Genomic DNA, 20,771 nt, shown 5'->3' with positions numbered 1-20,771 from the left:
TATACTAGTTTTACACAGATTCAATAACAATGTAAGGTCAACAAAGGTTTTCTGTAAAATAATGACAGCATACTGTAGTTCAGATAGAGTGTCACGTTCCTGACCTGTTTTCTCTTATTTTTGTATGTGTTTAGTTGGTCAGGGCGTGAGTTGGGATGGGCATTCTATGTTATGTGTTTCTATGTTGGTTAATGGGTTGCCTGATATGGTTCTCAATTAGAGGCAGGTGTTTTACGCCTCCTCTGATTGAGAACCATATTAAGGTAGGATGTTCTCACTGTTTGTTTGTGGGTGATTGTCTTCCGTGTCTGTGTTTGTCGCGCCACACGGGACTGTTTCGGTTTGTGTAGTCTATTCCTGTTCTGCGTGTTTATGTATGTTTTCCAGTACAGGTCTGTCTACGTCGTTTTGTTGTTTTGTATATTCTCAAGTGTTTTTCGTGTTCGTCTTTTACTTTAAATAAATTCATTATGACTGCATACCTCGATGCGTATTGGTCCGATCCCTGCTTCTCCTCTTCAGACGAAGAGGAGGAGAGCAACCGTTACAGAGAGACTGATCAGCAGGGTGGGCAATATAGTACACAACTGTATCGTCTGCATACAGATGCATGAAGCAGTTCATTTTGACAAAACAATATTGTTAATGTATACAATATAGTTGTTTATTAGACATTATAACATATAAAACAATGCCTAGGTACTAAAGATGTTATATGCAATATTTGAACATCAATTTGACCACCCTTGGGTTATGATGTATATGACATGACAAGATATTTTTTAGTAATTTGTATTTTATTTACATGTTTATAATCCAAGTAATAGATGAAGACATCAAAACTATGAAATAGCAGTGAAGTCCTATTACCAGTCAGATAGGAAGTAGCAGTGAAGTCCTATTACCAGTCAGGTAGGAAGGAGCAGTGAAGTCCTATTACCAGTCAGATAGGAAGTAGCAGTGAAGTCCTATTACCAGTCAGATAGGAAGTAGCAGTGAAGTCCTATTACCAGTCAGATAGGAAGTAGCAGTGAAGTCCTATTACCTGTCAGATAGGAAGTAGCAGTGAAGTCCTATTACCTGTCAGATAGGAAGTAGCAGTGAAGTCCTACTACCTGTCAGATAGGAAGTAGCAGTGAAGTCCTACTACCTGTCAGATAGGAAGTAGCAGTGAAGTCCTATTACCTGTCAGATAGGAAGTAGCAGTGAAGTCCTACTACCTGTCAGATAGGAAGTAGCAGTGAAGTCCTACTACCTGTCAGATAGGAAGTAGCAGTGAAGTCCTACTACCTGTCAGATAGGAAGTAGCAGTGAAGTCCTATTACCAGTCAGATAGGAAGTAGCAGTGAAGTCCTACTACCTGTCAGATAGGAAGTAGCAGTGAAGTCCTATTACCAGTCAGATAGGAAGTAGCAGTGAAGTCCTACTACCAGTCAGATAGGAAGTAGCAGTGAAGTCCTACTACCAGTCAGGTAGGAAGTAGGAGTGTCAACACTGCCAAGTGGCTGGGATGTCCTCCACTGAGTCCACAGTCCTCTCCACCATAAACACCATCTGTTGTCTGCACACCTCTGACCAGATCAAATCAAATGTATTGGTCTCATACACATATTTCTCTGATGTCATCCCTGTTGTATCGAAACAGTGCTGTAATATCTAACAATACAAAACAATACATGCAAATCCCCACAATTTATTTCAAGGAAGAAGAAATATAGAAATAGTAGAACGAGCAATGTCAGAGTCCGGAATATAAATATATATACAGTTAGTTTACAATGTATATGATGGTGTGTATAGACATTATGGACTGTATATGAATAGAAAAGGTGTGTACAGCAGTAATTATACAGGATGAGCCTGGACTAGAATACAGGGTGGAGTACTGGGTGGTAGACGGCAGTGTAACAGTTACTAAAGTTCAGGGCAGGGTACTGGGCGGAGGCCGGCTAGAGGTGACTATTTAACAGTCTGATGATCTGGAGATAGACCACACATTAACCACACAACAAGTATTGTGGTGGCAGCATCATGTTATGGGTATGCTTGTCACCGGCAGGGACTGGGGAGTTTGTCAGGATCAAAATAAATATGAAAGGAGCAAAGCCCAGGTAAAAAGTTAAAACCCACCTCAGTCTTCTGAAACCCTGCCACGTTGTTTAATTTTTCTGAAGGACAATTACACAGATGTTTACACTGCTGCCACCACCAGGCCTGGAGGGCTGGGATAGGGTTTTATGTTTCTGCAATTACACAATTTTTTATGCAAAAAACACACCAGAATGGCGAGACTTGTTGAGTGTTCCTAAGTGGTCTGATCTCAGTCCTGACTTAAATGTACTGAAAAAAACCCATCTGGTTTAAATATCGCTGTCCCACCAATGAGAAGTTTTAACAAAAACTATGGATGTATTTTGCACAAGTTGGTGGAATCTTAATGAAACTGTAATGGCTTCCACCAAGTATTACTTGGACGGGGACGGACTTATCCAATTATGATGTAAACAAAAAAAATTGTTCAACATTTTCTATTAAATCTAATTTAACCCTTTATAGATTTAATTTTAAGGAGCAAAACGTGTCAAAAAGTTAAAATGGCGTGTAGATGTTCTATAGGCACTGTTCAGCCTTAACTGTGGAGTGACCCCATGAAATGGGACATCAGCCAACTCAGTGACAACCACAGAACACTGTTCAGCTTTAACTATGGTGACCCCATGAAATGGGACATCAGCCAACTCAGTGACAACCACAGAACACTGTTCAGCTTTAACTATGGAGTGACCCCATGAAAGGGACATCAGCCAACTCAGTGACAACCACAGAACACTGTTCAGCTTTAACTATGGAGTAACCCATGAAAAGGGGCATCAGCCAACTCAGTGACAACCACAGAACACAACTATGTATAGTTTACACAAATATTAGCGTCTTAGCTTTTATTGCAGGACTTTGACTGTGGTACATCACCTCCATAGTCAACCTATTGTGAGAATTGAACATTCATTGGACTGTACAGACTTACTAGCTGTGCTAAGATGGAGCAGCTAGCTAACTGGCTACTGATCAACCTATTGTGTGTATTGAACATTCATATTGGACAGCCTTAACCTATAGAGTAGCACCACCACCCATCAGACCATTCTCTTCTTGACGTCAAAGCTGCAGGGTATTGTATCTGTAGGTGTTTATGATTAATAATCCTATTTATTTAAAAGCCACCCTAAGATGTCACCATAGTATTCCTTTAAAGCCCCTCTGTTAGATATAAATCTTCAGAGTGGGAAACCAACTGACATGGAAACAATGGAGCAAATGTATCACTACTCAGACATTCCAAATATCACTTGATTATCAGAGGGGTATTATGACATCAGATAGAACTACTCAGACATTCCAAATATCACTTGATTATCAGAGGTGTATTATGACATCATATAGAACTACTCAGACATTCCAAATCAGGCTTCATCCATATCATGAAGGTGGATATTGATCCAACCATTTCAAGAGTAATGACCAGGCTGACGGAAACAGGATATGCCTTTACAATTGTATTAATGCAGACAGACGATTTGTTAGTTCATTTGACATGGTGGGGTCTTTTTGTGTCAGTAAAAATGTATAAACGAGAAATGGAGGTGGAAACTCCTTTATGCGCAAATATTTATATAATAACCATCACATCTTAGTTAACTTGGAGTCACGTGATGATATGTTGTGTGGTCCTCCCTCTACGACTTGGGAACCCATGCAGTTTATTTGGCTACAGATGAAATAAGTTATGAACTTCACAGGGTGGTGAAACTGCATGTGATGAGCTTGATGCTCCTTTCCAATACATTTTGATGGTCTTATTCTGGTGACATGATGATTGATGCTTGGTTGCCATTTGATAAAATAAAGTAATATGTGCTCTTATCCACAATAATCTCATCACGTAGGTAGCCTACCCCACTGTATCTGTGAGCTGTTGGCTACAGTGCAGTTTTCTATATAATGTTAAAAAAATAAACCATAGTAGATTTGAACATGTAATGGAAATCCATTTTACTTCTATTTTTCATTCGGTACATGGGAATTTAACAGCAAAAGTTTATTTTGGCAGTTACAGTCTTGTCCCATGGCTTCATCTCACGTACAGACTCGGTAGAGGCGAAGGTCGAGAGCCCGAAACACGACCCAGCCAAGCCGCACTGCTTCTTGACACAATGCACGCTAATCCCGGAAGCCAGCCCACTGGTCAGTTCAGCATCTAGTTTCTATTTACATGTCTTTCAGTCGTCAACTAAAGTTAATTCAACATGAAAATACCTTATGTTGATGGATTTTCACTAATCCAATCCGTTTTTCACATTGATCTAACATCACATGGATTTGTTTTGTTGAAATGACGTGGAAACAACGTTTATTCAACCAGTGGGAGGCTTGTAAATGACCCCAGGAAAGTGGAACGAGGAACTCTTCATTGAGACAATGATGAAACAGCAATCCGTGGGAGAGTTGTGGTGGATATTATAAAATAAGGATCTGCTGGAGTCCAAGTCAAACCAAGATTCTTTATTTCTGAGCTCAGAGAGAATAACAGTTACACAGCGCAGTGTAGACAGTCTGAATTCCTGAAGCATTGGGTGATGAGCACATATCTTTATAGTTTCCTGTTCCTGGGAGGGACTTAATTCATACAAGGGCACAGGTGCAGCTGGTTTGCAACACTGGATGATACTCCCAGGAACAGGAGATTATAATAGGACAGTTTCACAAGGTTAGTCACATACTCAGTTATGTGGACACATACAATTAACATTTTCCATTACAGAGTCTGTGAACATTTTCATTTCATTAAATCATCAGTGGGCCAACAATGCAAATGTAAACAACGGAACAAATGCATCACATCCAAATATCACTTGATTATCTGTAGTGCTGGAGGAATGACACCCAGATAAACACACACAGAGTTAAAAAAAAATGACAATTTAAACACACGGAATCTGATTTAATTTAATAATTAATTAATAATTAATAAATTAATTAATTTAATTTTTCTTAATAAAAACATATGTTTGAGTATACTTTGTACAATTAAATTTCATATGGTATAAACAAGTAAACACATTCTCAGTCAACATTATAAGACCATGACAAATTGTCAGTTAATGTGATGTGAAATAGCAATATACACACTAGGAGAAGTAATTATTCTCTCCTGTGTGGATTCGCACATGATGGTTAAGTGACTGTGATGAGTCATACGTCTTCCCACAGTTTGAGCATTTGTAAGGCTTTTCCCCTGTGTGCAGTCCCATGTGTTCTTTCAAACTTCCTAACTGGGTAAAACTCTTTCCACACTGGGAGCAGTGTTAAGGCTTCTCCCCTGTGTGAATTCTCTCATGTTTTTTCAGGGAGCTTTTACAGCTAAAACTCTTTTCACACTGGGGGCAGTGGTAAGGCTTCTCCCCCGTGTGTATTCTCTCATGTCGTTCCAGGTCCCCTGACTGATTAAACCTCTTTCCACACTGGGAGCAGTGGTAAGGCTTCTCCCCTGTGTGAATTCTCTCATGCTTTTTCAGGGAGCTTTTACAGCTAAAACTCTTTTCGCACCGGGGGCAGTGGTAAGGCTTCTCCCCTGTGTGTATTCTCTCGTGTTCTTTCAGCCAGCATAATCGGCTACAACCCTTCCCACACTGGGAGCAGTGGTAAGGCTTCTCCCCTGTGTGTATTCTCTCATGTCGTTCCAGGTCCCCTGACTGATTAAAACCCTTTCCACACTGGGAGCAGTGGTAAGGCTTCTCCCCTGTGTGTATTCTCTCATGTCTTGTTAGGTTTCTTAAGTGGTTAAAACTATTTCCACACTGGGAGCAATGGTAAGGCTTCTCCCCTGTGTGTATACTCTCGTGTTGTTTCAGCTCGCACAATCGGGTACAACCCTTTCCACACTGGGAGCAGTGGTAAGGCTTCTCCCCTGTGTGTATTCTCCCGTGTGTTTTCAGGTTACGTAAGGTGGTAAAACTCTTTCCACACTGGGAGCAGTGGTGTCTTCTTGCTGGTTTGGGACGTCCCTGGCTCTGGTTCCTCTGAGTCTGGTCTTTCTCCTGCCAAAGACAGTGTGGTTTTTAAAAATAGAGACCCGAATGAAACCTCCACATGATAAATCAACCTTGCTATGAGGGCAAATCCTAATCAGATCCCTCAATACCTGAGGCCAGTTTTAACAATCGTAGTGTGATTTTAAAATAAATGTAGAGCATCCTGGTAATTACTGATATGTTTACATTACTTATTTTATTCATCCTGTTTTACAAGTCAGAACACAAAAAACTAAACAGTTCTAGGACACTAGAACACAGACGTCGCTGGATTCCAATCGAGCAGGTGGTTCTAAATATATAACTTTCATAGCTGTATGATACAGAATGCGACCTACACACTTCCTTAAACATAAAACAAGTAAAGAAGTAATTTTGTGTGGAAGTCTAAAAACTTGTTTTTACGTCGAAGACACAAAGCACATCAGTAAAATCTCCCCGTTGTTGAAAGGGTTTGACACATGCAGTTTAAATGGACCAATTTGTTATTTAGACCTTCACAGATTTTCAACATTTTGACTATCGCTGATGTCATATTTTGGGTAAAGTAAAAAAATAAAGTGAAATATTTGGGTAGATGTTCCTAAAACTGAGAGTAACTACAATAAACAAAAATATAAACTCAACATGTAAAGTGTTGGATGTTTCATGAGCTGAAAAAAAAGATTGCAGAATTTTTTACATCCCTGTTAGTTAACATTTATTCTTTGCCAAGATAATCCATCCACCTGACAGGTGTGGCATATCAAGAAGCTGATTGAACAGCATGATCATTACACAGGTGCACCTAGTGCTGGGGACAATAAAAGGCCATTAAAATGTTCAGTTTTGTCACACAACACAATGCCACAGATGTCTCAAGTTTTGAGGGAGCGTGCAATTGCCTTGCTGACTGCAGGAATATCCACTGGAGCTGTTATCAGATAATTGAATGTTAAAATCTCTACCAGAAGCTGCCTCCAACGTCATTTTAGAGAATTTGGCAGTACATCCAACTGGCCTCACAACCACAGACCACATATAACGACGCCAGCCCAGGACCTCCACATTGTCTGAGACCAGCCACCCGAGTTGTATTTCTCTTTGTAATGAAGCCCTTTTGTGGGGAAAAAACAAATTCTGATTGGCTGGGCCTGACTCCGCAATGCGTGGGCGTATGCCCTCCAGGGCCCACCAATGGCTGCGCCCCTGCCCAGTCATGTGAAGTCCAAAGATTAGGGCCTAATTTATTTATTTACAATGACTGACTTATATGAACTGTAAATCGTTGAAATTGTTGTTTATATTTTGGCTCAGCACACACACACACACACACACACAGTGCATTCGTTAAGTATTCAGACCCCTTGTCCTTTTCCAAATGTTGTTACTTTTCAGGATTATTCTAAAATTGATTAAATTGTTTTTTCCCCCTTGTCAATCTAAACTCAGCAAAAAAAGAAACGTCCTCTCACTGTCAACTGTGTTTATTTTCAGCAAACTTAACAAGATAACAAGATTCAACAACATACATAAACTGAACAAGTTCCACACACATGTGACTAACAGAAATGGAATTATGTGTCCTTGAACAAAGGGGGGGGGGGGGGTGGGGGGGGGGGGGGGGGGGGGGGGGGGGGGGTCCAAATCAACAGTCAGTATCTGGTGTGGCCACCAGCTGCATTAAGTACTGCAGTGCATCTCCTCCTCATGGACTACACCAGATTTGCCAGTTTTTGCTATGAGATGTTACCCCACTCTTCCACCAAGGCACCTGCAAGTTCCCAGACATTTCTGGGGGGAATGGCCCTAGCCCTAGCCCTCACGCTCCGATCAACAGGCCCCAGACGTGCTCAATGGGATTGAGATCCGGGCTCTTCGCTGGCCATGGCAGAACACTAACATTCCTGTCTTGCAGGAAATCATGCACAGAACGAGCAGAATGGCTGGTGGCATTATCATGCTGGAGGGTCATGTCAAGATGAGCCTGCAGGAAGGGTACCACATCAGGGAGGAGGATGTCTTCTCTGTAATGCACAGCGTTGAGTTTGCCTTCAATGACAACAAGCTCAGTAAGATGATTCTGGGACACACCGCCCCAGACCATGACGGCCCCTCCACCTCCAAATCGATTCCGCTCCAGAGTACAGGCCTTGGTGTAACACTCATTCCTTCGACGATAAACGCGAATCCGACCATCACCCCTGGAGACAAAACCACGACTTGTCAGTGAAGAGCACTTTTTGCCGGTCTTGTCTGGTCCAGTGACGGTGGGTTTGTGCCCAGAGGCGACGTTGTTGCCGGTGATGTCTGGTGAGGACCTGCCTTTCAACAGGCCTACAAGCCCCCAGTCCAGCCTCTCTCAGCCTATTGTGGACAGTCTGAGCACCGATGGAGGGATTGTGCGTTCCTGGTGTAACTTGGGCAGTTGTTGTTGCCATCCTGTACCTGTAGGTGTGATGTTCGGATGTACCAATCCTGTGCAGGTGTTGTTACAAGTGGTCTGCCACTGCGAGGACGATAAGCTGTCCGACCTGTCTCCCTGTAGCGCTGTCTTAGGCGTCTCACAGTACGAATATTGCAATTTATTGCCCTGGACACATCTGCAGACCTCATGCCTCCTTGCAGAATGCCTAAGGCAAGTTCACGCAGATGAGCAGGGACCCTGGGCATCTTTCTTTAGTGTTTTTCCAGAGTCAGTAGAAAGGCCTCTTTCGAGTCCTAAGTTTTCATAACTGTGACCTTAATTGCCTACCGTCTGTAAGCTGTTTGTGTCTTAACGACCGTTCCACAGGTGCATGTTCATTAATTGTTCATGGTTCATTGAACAAGCATGGGAAACAGTGTTTAAACCCTTTACAATGAAGATCTGTGACGTTATTTGTATTTTATGAATAATCTTTGTAAAACAGGGTCCTGAAAAAGATACGTACATCTTTTTGCTGAGTTGATTTGTATATGTTTTATGGGTTGAAAAGTGTTTTTTTTTCTCAGACATAAATGAACAACTCCAGGTGAAAGACAAAGGCCATAGCTGTAATAAAATAACAAATTAACTGGCAAAGCAGCAGAGCGAGGCCCGCATCCAGCAAAGTCACGAGTCACGTTTTTGCAGCTGTTTCAGTACAGCACTACAGGGAGAGGGAGAGGGCAAACTCCACTGGACTAGTTTCATAGTATGGAATCACTTAGGAGTTTCTGGATTTTGGGTAAACTTCTCCTTTAAAGCATCAGACTCCATAGTAACTAATCATTAGATGCTACAGTCCTCCTTTATGACTCCATCATGTTTCATCATTAGATGCTACAGTCCTCCTTTAAGACGCCATCATGTTTAGAATGTGTCTGGAAGCGCTACTCTATCTATTCTACTCTCATCCTTTTGGTTTTAATAATATTTAATAATAATAATGTTATAATAGGTAATAACTAACTTTAATAACTAGGGTTAATACCTGCCTGGCTCCCCAACAAAATCTTTATCTTTACCCCCCTCTAACAATACCGCTACAGAATTAGCATAGTAGGCCATGTAACTTAAGGTCATCTGAAATATTTAGGACTAACTAACTATTCCTTGCCACCCATTCTGAAACTCACTGCAGCTCTTTGTTAAGTGTTGCTGTCATTTCAGTTGCCGTGGTAGCTGATGTGTACAGTGTTGAGTCATCCGCATACATAGACACACTGGCTTTACTCAAATGTCATTGGCATGTCGTTGGTAAAGATTGAAACAAGCAGGTGCCAAACAGCTGCCCTGGGGAATTCCTGATTCTACCTTGATTTTGTTGTACAGGCTTCCATTAAAGAACACTTTGTTCTGTTAGACAGGTAGCTCTTGGGCGGTAGGTAGTCTAGTGGTTTAGAGCTGTAGGACAGTAACCGAAAGGTTGCTGGATCGAATCCCTGAGCTGACAAGGTAAAACTCTGTTGTTCTGCCCTGAACAAGGCAGTTAACCCACTGTGCCTAGGGCGTCATTGTAAATAAACATTTGTTCTTAACTGACTGGCCTAGTTAAATAAAGGTAAAATACAAATTAAACAGCGGTGACATGTCATTGTTGATTTTTTTCTAACCAAAATTGAATTGAAGGTGCTCCAAAGATTTTTACAATCATTCTTCAAGTCATTTATCTTTGTTTCTATTATATTAGGCCCAGCCTTTGAAACTGTGGTTTTCCTAGACATGGCTACTATATTGTGATCACTACTACTGATGGATCTGGAAACTGCTTTCGAACACATTTCTGCAGCATTAGTAAAGATATGATCAAAACATGTTGATGATTTCATTCCTCTACTGTTTGTAACTACCCTGGTAGGTTGACTGATAACCTGAACCAGGTTGTAGGCACTGGTTACAGTTTGAAGCTTTCTCTTGAGTGGGCAGCCTGATCACAGATTTCCTCCAGTATTAGTTAATTAATTACCAGTGTCTGGAGTTTAGTTTTCCTGTTCTACAGTCTTGTAAAGATAGGGGCGGTTGACTGGGACAGACAATGTAACATCTATAATATTTTGAGAAAATGTTTTTGAAAAACGAGCACCTTACATTGGATCATCTTAGAACTTTCTCTCTAAAGCTAACTTCATCAAGGTTTAATATGGTCTATTGGTTTCTCTCTTTTCATTGGCAGAATCCTTTTTCAGTGTTATGATATTCATAACATCCATATCCACCAGTCCATCTTCCTGTCAACTAACAGAACTCTGCTGGTTGTCCTGGTAACAGATACCAGTCCATCTTCCTGTCAACTAACAGAACTCTGCTGGTTGTCCTGGTAACAGATACCAGTGGGCAGATCTATTGTATTTGTTCAAACTAAACTACAGCACTTACTTTTATGTGTCATATCTGATCCTTTCTTTTCTTCTCCTCCTCTCACAGTTACACTCAGCCCCGTTGTTTTCCTGCAGTCCACCAGCAGCACAGACAACCTCTTCATACCCAGCAGTAAGGTGCTACCAGGAGAGGCACGAAACGGGGACTCCAGGAGGGAGGAAGGGCTAGCGTTGTCCTGGTAACCATAAAGAGGGGACACAGACACATCATTATGGATGCTGTTGTCACTGTTGTCATAAAGTGCTTTACAGAAACCCAGCCCAGACCCCGATAGAGCAAGCTGTATTTTAGACCAGACCAAGCTGTACCATCTGGTGTTCTGATCTGGAGAGACTCTTCTCTGCCTCGTCAGCATCAGGATGTTGTTGAGGCTCCCCAGAGGATCCACAATAGTCAGGTCTCTCTCCTGTGTGAATGACAACATCAAACAGATTGTAAACTTATGATCTTCTATTACAATCACAGAGTCTTACAAGAGGCATGAATATGTCTAAAAAGGGCCTAAAATAGCCACTTTCATCATGATTTTATAAAATAATGTTTGTGTTGCAAATGTGAAAGGGTAGTTTCACGAAATGGGTGCCTTTTGTGTCCCTTTGATATTTAATGTACAAAATATGCAACAATTAGATGAGGTGCACTTTAATGTCGACCACATGGAGAATTCGATTAATCTAATTTAAAAGTCACAAAAATATATGTACCAACAGCAGATGGCCCCTTTAACAATTCCTACAGTAATGAACAACATATTCAAGTGTAGAACTTCAGCCCCTTTAAAACCACACATTAGTTCAACAACGGCAGAGTTTGTGTCCCTGTTTAAGACAGTACTCACTGGTGTTAATCTGATATTCTGTCTCCTCCTCTTTCACTCCCAAAACGTCTTCCTTCTTCACCTCTACTGAGATAGAAACTTTTAGAGAGGAAGAGGATGCTATCTCTTCTTTCACTGTAACAGCCTCCGCTTCTTTCACTATAACAGCCTCCGCTTCTTTCACTATAACAGCCTCCTCTTCTTTCACTGTAACAGCCTCCTCTTCTTTCACTGTAACAGCCTCCTCTTCTTTCACTGTAACAGCCTCCTCTTCTTTCACTGTAACAGCCTCATCTTCCACGACATTGTTCAGTCCCAGAGCTTCTTTCTCCATACAGCAGACCCCCTCTTCTTTAGCAGGGGAGGAGTAGTTTAGTGAGCTCATGGTCGGGGATGTTAGCTAGTTAGTTAGCATTAGCGACTAGCCTAACGCTAGGCTCAGTATCAATCTTAAACAAGTTTGCAAATTGAACAAGCAAATTAGGCTAAAGGTCATCAGTTGATAAATCAACAGAAATGTGTTTAAAACACTGAGATTAGCTAATGTACACAAACACGGTGTAACGCGTCAATCTATCGGTTTTATGTTGGCTAGCAAGCTACCGAGGTGGTTAAAAGAGTAGCCGCGTTGTTGTTCCTGAAGAAGCGTCCCGTCCAGTCCATTATACGTCACACAAGAAGCATCACATGAAAGACGCACATCGTCATCTGCTGACTGGAGTGGGTAACGCAGTTTGGAAACAACAGTTACTACACTTTTGTATTGGAAAGAACGTCATAATAATTTATCAATAAGCTGATATATTTTCTCTTACGTCTTACAAATAATACGTTCCTGTACACAGACGTAGAAGCTTAATATGAATATGTAGATGATGAATAAATACATCTATGAATAGGTAGTGTTTTAATACACATTTGCTCTGTTTATTTTCACATTCGTTTTTATATAGATGTGATGGTACTTTTCCCTTAAAGCCACTATCTATAAGATACAAATCATACTGTAAACAATAGAGCAAATGCATCACATTCAAATAGCACTTGATTATCTGTAGTGCTATACAGTCAGTCTACAAAACATTAAGAACACCTGCTCCTTCCATGACATAAACTGACCAGGTGAATACAGGCTAAAGCTATGATCCCTTATTGATGTCACTAGTTAAATCCACTTCAATCAGTGTAGATGAAGGGGGAGAGTCAGGTTAAATAAGGAATTTTAAGCCTTGAGACATGAGACATGGATTGTGCATGTGTGCCATTCAGAGGGTGAATGGGGAAGACAACATATTTAAGTGTCTTTGAACAGGGTATGGTAGTAGGTGCCAGGCTCATCGGTTTGTGTCAAGAACTGCAAAGTTGCTGGGTTTTCCACCATCCAAACAGTGGCGGTCAGTGCCGTTTAAGATGAGGCAGGACGATTTGTTTATTCATGGCCTTATTTCTATTACAGCATATTAGATGACTGTCATTCATATTCCATTCACCCTGTTCAATGTAACAGCGATAGGTTTAGACTACTACATGATACTAACATTTCCCCTATACCCATCATAAGATTGCCACAACCTGGTCTATGAATGAAAGTTTAGAATGTAGGTGCACACTGGTCGAGAGAAACATTTGAGGTGACAGACAGTGACACATGGACAGACATTTTCAATACTGCCTTGCACACTCTCGCCTGCATCTAGCTGAAATAGAGATTCTATTGGACAAATTCAGGTATGATTATCCCGGTTTTGTTCCGTTTAAGAAACGTTTGTCAACAGAATCGGCTGAATGAATTCACCCCTGATGACGCGTAAACACAATTCACTTTCACAACTGCCACGTTGTATTTCCTCTCACATCAATACGCTCACCTTTTCCTTTCGCTTGTGGACGTCAATGCACAACACATCAGCTGTAGGTGACCAGGAGAAAAAACCTTTCCAACCAAACCATTTCATAACTGCTACACACAGCATCGTTGTCACCATATTAGCTAAAGTAACGTCATAGTCAACACAGCTAATATAACTAACGCGTTAGTAAACCTGCTACAATCATGACAGAGCTCCTCTGTGGAGATGCTACATGCTACATCATTAGATGCTACAGTCCTCCAACAATGGGTGTCATATGAAGCTTTACCACTTGCTCTGTAATAGGAGTAGTATTTTTCCTCGACTCACCTGTCCCCGCACATTGACTCTGTATCGGTACCTCCTGTGTATATCCTCCACATTGACTCTGTACTGGTAATACCTGTATACAGCCTCGCTACTGTTATTTTACTGCTGCTCTTTAATATTAATTATTTGTATTTTATACTTAACACTTATTGTTCTTGAAACTGCATTGTTGGTTAAGGGCTTGTAAGTAAGCATTCCACTGTAAGGTCGACACTTAAAATTTGATTTGATTTGTATTTTGATTTCATTCATACATTTCTTACATGAATTTATTAATATAGAAAATATAAATATTGAAAATATAAATGTTTCTATTTTTTATATATATTGTTGAACATAATATACTTTAAGGGTATATTAGTTCCAGGATCTCTGCTAGTGTTAAAGTTATGGGCCATTTAATACAGAGAAATTAGCATAGTAGGACCTGTAACTTAAGGTTACCTAACATAACCCCTGTTCTATGATATTATAAGCCTCGTTAGGGGCGGAGTCTAGGGAGATCCAATCAAACAACGTCTGTCAAGCAACAGCTAATAGCAGATGACTCCACTTCCTATATAAGGGCCATAGTCTCTCCCGTCTTCACATCTAAGTACGTTTGTCTTCCATGTGTGAAAGGTAACCTAGTCAACTACCAACTACCACAGAGCTCATATACTCTCTGATGCCAAGTCTAGACAGGATCATCCCTCAGAGGTCCCCACTCTACTCACCGTATGTGTAGTGATGTCCAGTCAGTAGAACCTCATGAAGGTACATCACCACAACATGCTGCATTACAGATCTCTTGAACAGTTCCGATGTTGCTCATCGGAACTGGTTTATAGGTAACCTATACACACAAATGGAAGTACGGAGGTAGTTTTGTGCCCCAAAAAATAAGGGGTTAAATATATGTAAAACAATATATAAAATATTACCTGAGCTTTCTTATATCGCCTAGATATAGGACAGACACTTCATAACCTTATTCCTTAAAAAAAATATATATATATTTTTCCAGTTATCAACGTGTTTATCAATGCATTTCTATGGGCAATATTAGTAATGCCCAAATTCATATTTAATTTAAATATATATATATACAGTGGGGAGAACAAGTATTTGATACACTGCCGATTTTGCAGGTTTTCCTACTTACAAAGCATGTAGAGGTCTGTAATTTTTATCATAGGTACAAAAATCCAGAAAATCACATTGTATGATTTTTAAGTAATTCATTTGCATTTGTAGTGGCAGTGGTTGTAGTGCACTGCTGCCACCACCAGGCCTGGAGCCCATTTTGACTTTGTTGATAGCTAGCTGTGTTAGCTACCTGTGTGGCTAAAGACGTAACAGCTAGCTAACTGGCTACTGTTCAACCTATTGTGTGTATTGAACATTCATATTGGACTGTAGCAGCTAGCTAACTGGCTACTGATCAACCTATTGTGTGTATTGAACATTCATATTGGACTGTAGCAGCTAGCTAACTGGCTACTGTTCAACCTATTGTGTGTATTGAACATTCATATTGGACAGTAGCAGCTAGCTAACTGGCTACTGTTCAACCTATTGTGTGTATTGAACATTCATATTGGACAGTAGCAGCTAGCTAACTGGCTACCGATCAACCTATTGTGTGTATTGAACATTCATATTGGACTGTAGCAGCTAGCTAACTGGCTACTGATCAACCTATTGTGTGTATTGAACATTCATATTGGACTGTAGCAGCTAGCTAACTGGCTACCGATCAACCTATTGTGTGTATTGAACATTCATATTGGACTGTAGCAGCTAGCTAACTGGCTACCGATCAACCTATTGTGTGTATTGAACATTCATATTGGACAACCTTACCTATATAGTAGCACCACCAACCATCAGCCCATTAATAATCCTATTCATTTCAAGCCACACTAAGATGTCACCATACTATTCTTTTGAAGCCCCACTATGTAAGACATAAATCATCAGAGTGGGCCTCCAACTTAAATGTAAACAATGGAGGAAATGCATCACATGTGAATATCACTTGATTATCAGAGGGATGTAATATGACATCAGACATTCCAAATCAGGCTTCATCCATATCATGAAGGTGGATATTGATCCAACCATTTCCAAAGTAATGACCAGGCTGATGGAAACAGGATATGCCTGTACACTTTTATAAATGCCGACAGACGATCTGTTATTTCGTTTGACATGGTGGGGTCTTTTTGTGTCATTAAAAATGTATAAACGAGGAATGGCGGCATTAATCCTTTATGCGCAAATATTGATTTAATAACGATCATATCTTAGTTAACTTGGAGTCACGTGATGATATGTTGTGTGGTCCTCCCTCTACGACTTGGGAAACCATGCAGTTTATTAGGCTACAGACTAAATAAGTTATGAACTTCACAGGGTGGTGAAACTGCATGTGATGAGCTTGATGCTCCTTTCCAATACATTTTGAGGGTCTTATTCTGGTGACATGATGATTGATGCTTGGCTGCCATTCGACAAATAAAATAATATCTCTCTCATCCATAATAATCTCATCATGTAGGTAGCCTACCAGCACTGTATATGTGAGCTGCTGACTACAGTGCACGGGACAAGAGCACGTTTTCTATTTTACACAAGTTTTAAAACCATCAGGGGAGTTGAAAATGTGATGGAAACCAATTTAACTTGTATTTTTCATTCGGTACATGGGAATTTAACAGCAAACGTTATTCTTCTTGTGCACTACGTCATAACGCAAAGCCTTTTATCAGCAATAAGTCTGTTTGATGCAAACATTTCTGATGGGAAAATGTGTATACCGTTTTCTGCAGATTTGAGAATATTCACATGGAAATCTGGCGCAAATTGCATGGACTTAGCAACGAAAGTGGATATTGATCCAACACCTGCCACGTATTCAAACCAGCCCACTGGGCACAGACGTCAGTTCAACATCTAGTTTCTATTTACATTTCTTTGATTCGTCAACTAAAGTGAATTCAACATGAAATCAACACAAAATGTCACCTGCCATTGGATTTAGGTTGCCAGTTCGTGAAAAATTTAAAATACCTGATGTTCATGGCTTTTTCAAAATCCAATCAGTTTTGCACATTAATCAAACATCATCACATGGATTTGTTTTGTTGAAATGACGTGGAAACAAAGTTTATTCAACCAGTGGGAGACTTGTAAATGACCCCAGGGAAGGAAAACAAAGAACTCTTCATTGAGAGAATGATAAACAGCAATCCGTGGGAGAGTTGTTGTGGATATTATAAAATAAGGATCTGCTGGAGTCCAAGTCAAACCAAGATTCTTTATTTCTGAGCTCAGAGAGAATAACAGTTACACAGCGCAGTGTAGACAGTTTGAATTCCTGAAGCATTGGGTGATGGGCACATACCTTTTTAGTTTCCTGTTCCTGGGCAGGATATTATTCATAAAAGGACACAGGTGCAAACTGGTTTGCAACGCAGGATGATACTCCAAGGAACAGGAGATTATAATAGGTCAGTTTCACAAGGTTAGTCTGTGGTGGTTAATTTCTGTATTACCAAATGAGGAGAGACAAACTTCACACACCAATCAGAGTTATACTTAAAAACTTCACACACCAATCAGAGTTATACTTAAACTACATCTTTAATAATAAGATCTTTGCAATGACTTTCAACAATTCACTATTTCTAATGAACCGTTGAGAGTGGCAACACAAAGGCTACTGAGATCTTTTATAGCAAAGATCCACCCCCTAGTCGACATAACAAACCACAGATATTAGGAACAGTTCACAAAGTGAGACTTTATAATGAGAAAGGAGTATCCCGTAGCCAGATAGCATTCACTATAATTTATCATTCAGTTTGGTCCCTAAGACGAGGTTCTAATCTCGTTCCTGGTACTTCATAGCACAAAAACACCAAGTCATCCAATGGCATAACTCAATTGTCAACTCTAGATACTCCCATCTCAAGTAAAACCCCTTCTTGACCCCACTCCTGGACAAGCTCACTGAGGGGAGTGAGCCTCTAGGTCATACACTATCCCAGGATAAGTGCAACATCAGAGAGGACATACAATGGTTCCAGACACTGCCATACACCTCCCCCCAATGCCAAAGGAGGGAGTGACTTGCGCACAGACATTGTGGAAACCAGTAATTGGTTCCACATTAATCACACCATCCCTTCACATAGTTTAACAGATACATTCACATATGAAGACAATGTTCCCTCCTGTCCTCTTCCCTTCCTGATATTCTGCATAGCACCAGGGACATGTGAAAGACAAGCCTGACCTCTCCCCTCTCTGGGCCCCAGGTGACTGAGCCCCAGCTGAGGGAAGAAGTGCAACTGCCAACACCAGAGTCCGAAGGGATACATTTTAATAACAAGTATATCACATGAGCATATTATGCAGATAAGACATCTTAATTATCTATGTTACCCAAATAATTCTGATTCATCCACCACAAGTCACATACTCAGATATGTGGACACATACAATTAACATTTTGCATTACAGAGTCTGTGAACATCTTCATTTCATTAAATCATCAGTGGGCCAACAATACAAATGTAAACAACGGAACAAATGCATCACATCCAAATATCACTTGATTATCTGTAGTGCTGTAGGAAAGACACCCAGATAAACACACACACAGTGTCAGAGTTTAAAAAAGGACCATTTAAAACAGAAGGAATCTGACCTACTCTATATTCAAACTGACAAACTCCATATTCAATTCATGTTTTCTAATAAAAACATACAAATATATGTTTTAATATACTTTGTACAATTCAATTTCATATGGTAAAAACAGGTAATCATTATCAGTCAACAATATAAGACAATGGGAGCACTGTGTATGTTCTCTGATGAATTTTAAGTCAATATGACGTGAAATATCAATATACACGCTAAGAGAAGTAATTTCTCTCTCCTGTGTGGATTCTCTAATGACCTTTAAGTGACTGTGATGAGTAATATGTTTTCCCACAGTCTGAGCTTTTATAAGCCTTCTCCTGTGTGCTGTCTCATGTGTTCTTTCAGGCTTGCAAAACCTTTCCACACTGGGAGCAGTGGTAAGGATTCTACCCAATGTGTATTCTCTCATGTTTTTTCAGGTAGCCTTTCTGGTTAAAACTCTTTCCACACTGTGAGCATTGGTAAGGTTTCTCCCCTGTGTGTATTCTCTCATGTCGTTTTAGGGCCCCTAACTGGCAAAAACACTTTCCACACTGGGAGCAGTGAAAAGGCTTCTCCCTTGTGTGTATTCTCTCATGTTGTTTAAGCTCCCATAAGAAGTAACAACCCTTTCCACACTGGGAGCAGTGGTAAGGCTTCTCCCATGTGTGTCTTCTTTCATGTCGTTTCAGGTCCCCAAACTGGTTAAAACACTTTCCACAGTGGGAACACTGGTGTCGTCTTGCTGGTTTGGACCTCCCTGGCTCTGCTTCCTCTGAGTCTGGTCTTTCTCCTGCCAAAGACAGTGTTTAAAAAAAATAGAGACCTGAATGAAACCTCCACATGATAAAAAGCCTTGCTACGAGGGTAAATCCTAATCAGATCCCTCAATAACCTGAGGCCAGTTTTAACAATCTTGGTGTGATTTTAAAACAAATATTGTAGAGCTTCCTGGTAATTACTGATAATATGTTTACATTACTTATTTTATTCATTCTGTTTTACAAGTCAGAACACAAACTAAACCGTTCTAGGACACTGAAGACACAGACGTCGCTAGATTCCAATTGAGCAGGTGGTTCTAAATATATAACTTCCATAGCTGTATGATACAGAATGCGAACTACACACTTCCTTAAACATAAAATAAGTAAATAAGTAATTTTAAGTGGAAGTCCAAAACTTGTTTTTACGTCGAAGACACAAAGCACATCAGTAACATCTCCCCGTTGTGGAAAGGGTTCGACACCTGGTGTTTAAATTGCCCAATTTCTAATTTATACGTTCACAGATTTTCAACATTTTGACTATCGCTGATGTTATATTTTAGGTAAAGTAAAAAAATAAGGTGAAATATTTGGGTAAATGTTCCTAAAACTGATAGTTACTACAATGAACAAAAATATAAACACAACAAGTGTTGGATGTTTCATGAGCTGAAAAAAAAAGATTGAAGAATTTTTAACATCCCAGTTAGTGAACATTTATTCTTTGCCAAGATAATCCATCCACCTGACAGGTGTGGCATATCAAGAAGCTGATTGAACAGCTTGATTATTACACAGGTGCACCTTGTGCTGGGGATAATAAAAGGCCACTCGAAAATGTGCAGTTTTGTCACACAACAATGCCACAGATGTCTCAGAGGGAGTGGGCAACTGGCATGCTGACTGCAGGAATGTCCACTGGAGCTGTTGCCAGGGAATTTATTGTACAGTACCAGTCAAAAGTTAGGACTCACCTACTCATTTAAGAGTTTTTCTTTACTTTTACTATTTTCTACATTGTAGAATAATAGAGAAGACATCAAAATTATTAAAAAACACAAACGGAATCATGTAGTAACCACAAGTGTTAAACAAATCAAAATATATATTAGATTCTTCAAAGTAGCCACACTTTGCATTGATGACAGCTTTGCACACTCTTGGCATTCTCTCAACCAGCTTCACCTGGAATGCTTTTCCAACAACTGACTTGTAGGAGTTCCCTAATATGCTGAGAACTTGTTGGCTGCTTTCCCTTCACTCTGCGATCCAACTCATCCTAAACCATCTCAATTTGGTTGAGGTCGGGGGATTGAGTAGGCCAGGTCATCTGATGCAGCACTCCATCACTCTCCTTCTTGGTCAAATAGCTCTTACACAGCCTGGAGGTGTGTTGGTCATTGTCCTGTTGAAAAACAAATG

General features: G+C 40.3%; 1 pseudogene; it reads right to left on the bottom strand.

Annotated features, from left to right (window-relative positions):
• Window positions 1–5,186: 5,186 nt before the first annotated feature.
• The window catches only part of LOC120040565, a 90,164-nt pseudogene continuing 74,579 nt past the window's right edge, over window positions 5,187–20,771 (bottom strand).

This window comes from Salvelinus namaycush, unplaced genomic scaffold (genome assembly GCF_016432855.1).
Source record: "Salvelinus namaycush isolate Seneca unplaced genomic scaffold, SaNama_1.0 Scaffold363, whole genome shotgun sequence".
NCBI lineage: Eukaryota > Metazoa > Chordata > Actinopteri > Salmoniformes > Salmonidae > Salvelinus > Salvelinus namaycush.
Note: the sequence above shows the minus strand (reverse complement) of the source record. Positions and strands in the feature narration are given on the sequence as shown.